Here is a 3,472-nt window from a genome sequence, read left to right on the forward strand (position 1 = left end):
TAAGGTAAAACCCGGATAGGCCCTCAGCCAATCACTGCAGAGCGTACAGAGAGGAACGTTGGATGTTGACTTTCATACTTCATAACCTTATCAGAAACTGTAGGTCTTATCTAGAGTGAAATCGCTGAGAGCATTATTATTCATAAGAAGAATTTGCCGGAGAGTGTTCTGTTCCAGTGATCTCCTATTTCCGACCTCCGTCCCGGCAGACGGCTGCATCTGCGGTATTCAGGTACTTGATTCCAGAGCTCGGAAGAAAAGAGGTAAATACTGTATGTGTGAAGGTCAAAAACCGCAGCTGTGAGGGCAGATGGGAGAGAAGTTCAATAGTGGGAAGAGGATAAAAGGGAAAAGTGCTCAGTAAAAATGTGAGGGCATGAAGAGAGAAGATAAGATAAATGAAAGTGAAGGCAAAGTGTGCTATTAGGGACAGAGATACTCCAACAGAGAGGCACCAATTAGTATAACTAATGAATTCACATTGGCTGACGGGGCACATCTCAATCTATATAAACCACACACACATGCACACACACACATACACATCATGGCGTGAAGGCGTAGATACTCACATTATCTTTTTTTATTACACTTTGGCTCAGAGCTGCGCATCTATATGCCATTAACCTCAGCTTGAAAAAGAAGGTAATCAGAACCTTCTAAACTACAGCCACGAGTCCTCACTTTTTACACTCTACTGCACTATAATTTAAAGAGCCTTTAAATCAATACATTTTTAGCCCAATTAATGAAGCAATATAATTTCTAAAAAAAAAAGGTCTGGTTTACAATTACCTTCAGTCATATTCATATCATGGTTTCATTTTATAACACTGACTGTAGCAGTATATACTGCAATTTATGATTTAAGGTGTAAAAAGACCTAAAAACACATAATGGGATGAATGAAAAGATGATAAGATTGACTGACTTTTTTACATATATATTGTGTATCTAATCCTTAAGCCATGCCTTTCCTCATTGTCAATGGTCATTTGTAATCCAGTGTCCGCTTTTCCATTGACTGAGTTTTTTACATATATATTGTGTCATTTGTAATCCAGTGTCCGCTTTTCAGTTTACTAATTTACAATTGTGTTTGTAAATTTGTAAAAATATTTTTTTTATATAAAATAAGGAGCTTAAATTCAAAACCATGTTTAAACCACTTTCCAAACGTCAAAGATATAAAATAAGGAGCTTTGTTTAAACCACTTTCCAAACGTCAAAGAGTTTTTTTCTTGTACCGTTTCGACTGTATCCTCATAAAATTTACAACTTTATCCTCATAAGTTGTATTTATTTTTCTCAACGTGACCCTACTACTTGCCTTTAAGTTATATACTTCAAGTTTTTTGCTTTATTATTGGTAACTGACAGTGGACCAATGGCTACTGCAAATAGCAGTTATAGTGGAACCATTGCCAGGTAATGGGGAGTTTCAGAGTGTAAATGAAGTACAATCCTTCTATTCTGTCAGAAACTTTTCCTCAGTTCTTTGGGAGAAACAGTTTTAAGTGACAAAGAGAAGTTTGATATGAAAGAAAGAGTTTCCTCCTTTTAACAAATCATATCTGGAACCCTGACGTTCATCTTAGGGGATTGATTCACTCCAAACTCAGCCAGGGCCGTAGTCAAAAACTACCATTAATGGCAATGGGGAGATACAATGCCCAGGTTAAAGGGTCATTTCCTGTCTTTAAAATTTAGGAAATGAAAGCTTGTGTGAGCGTGAAAAGAAAGAGAACAACGGCAGTGTGAGTTATTAAATATTTCACATTACAGTGATCTCAATTTATTTTATAGTATTCATCCGGTCCAGGTGATATGCAACAATTCATAGGTTGTATTGCCTCACTGATCTCTGAAAGCTTCAGGGGACTGTTGCGTCTTCCCAGATAATTTGCAGTTTTATTTTGGAATAGCCAGTTTCTCGAGAAGATTTACAAGATAGAGTTCAAATTGAAGAAATACCTGTAAACGCCTTTTTGATTGACGCCTTATCTGTCATTCCTTCACGATATCTTGGCTCTAAATCTGTGTTTCCCAAACTTTTTTTTCTGGGGACACATATTTTAAAAGTCACAAATCTTCGTGACCCAAGTCAATAGACATTATTCGTAAACTCCTTGGAAACATGATGCGAGATGACCCCCCCCCCCAAAACAAAATGCGACCTGCCTGAGGGTCGTGACCCAGGCTTTGGGAAACAATGCTCTAAATGACTGAGACAAGGATGACTGATGCTGCCGTGTCGTTGTTTACATATGTTGGTTGAACGGTGTACATTGGTTGGGCTACACGTTGGGAACTTTTAGCCCTTCATTATGTCAGACTCTTCTGATGTTTTTATGTCCTAGATTTTGATGTTACCACTGTGTTAGCATAGCTGAATGGTACAGGTACTCATGTACAGTTACCAAACTCCAGCGTAAGTCGACACACACCCGACAAGGCTAAAGTCATGGGTGTATCCTGGTTGTGGTGTTTTAAAAAGTCATAGTGAGTAGAAGAGGCATAAGAGGAGGAGAGCAGCAGCAGTGTCTAGTCAGTGAAAAAGTATAGCATGTTCACTGGACCGACGTCTGCAATACAACAAATCTCCTTAACCAGCTAAAGTTCAAACACTGAGTGTCTAATTAGAGAAACAAATACAGCCAAACCACATCGACGTTCCCCACATCACAGTCATCAATAAAAGACGACAGTCCTACCAGCATTAGCTGTGTTTTCAGACTGCTTTGGGCTACAACAGACCCGACTTCATGTTACTGACTAGAATTAATTAAATACTTTGTCAAAATGTTAAATACAAGTATTGAGTATGTGGTGGCAGTACTACTTTTACTAATACTCCTTTTTTCTTAGAATCATTAGTTATAACAACTGACCCAATTACTTTCTATTATCTATGTATTATTTACATTTTATTTGGATTATATATTAATTTTATAATTTGTATCAAAACATATTTTTTAATATTAATGTTTATTATATTTTTTAGTCAGTAACATTTGTACATTTGTAAAGTAGATTAATTTTCATCAAATTCTAATAGCTCATTACATTGCTGAATTATTTTACTGTGTGTTTGCTTTTATATTTGACTATTATACTTTGAGTTATTTTAATAAAAGTTCAACAAGAAGGTCTGTAAAAGAATAAATCAAATAAGGTTTTCACTACTGTGCAATAACGCAATTGCCAAGTGATTCATACTACTATAAATACATAAAACAATAATTATTTTTTAAAATCATCTAAAACAAATATTTTACAAAACTCAAATATTACACAGCTCTTTAATCCCCTGAGACCAGGATGGGTCAGAAAATATTTCAGAATATTTCCTGTGGACAGTTTTAAACCGTTCTTAATTCTTAGCACATGAAAGGGAAACTATAAACGCAGTGAGATTTTGTCCCTCTTCCATCTGCAGGTGAAGCACCAGCACACTTAGCATAGCAGGCTG

The 3,472-nt window shown here is 36.3% G+C and overlaps 1 protein-coding gene across 1 annotated transcript in view; it reads right to left on the bottom strand.

Moving 5' to 3' along the window:
- The window catches only part of LOC103384141 (zeta-sarcoglycan-like), a 46,427-nt gene that overhangs the window by 1,246 nt on the left and 41,709 nt on the right, over positions 1 to 3,472 (bottom strand). The window lies entirely within an intron of this gene.

Source organism: Cynoglossus semilaevis, chromosome 9, assembly GCF_000523025.1.
Source record: "Cynoglossus semilaevis isolate Cse_v1.0 chromosome 9, Cse_v1.0, whole genome shotgun sequence".
Lineage (NCBI taxonomy): Eukaryota > Metazoa > Chordata > Actinopteri > Pleuronectiformes > Cynoglossidae > Cynoglossus > Cynoglossus semilaevis.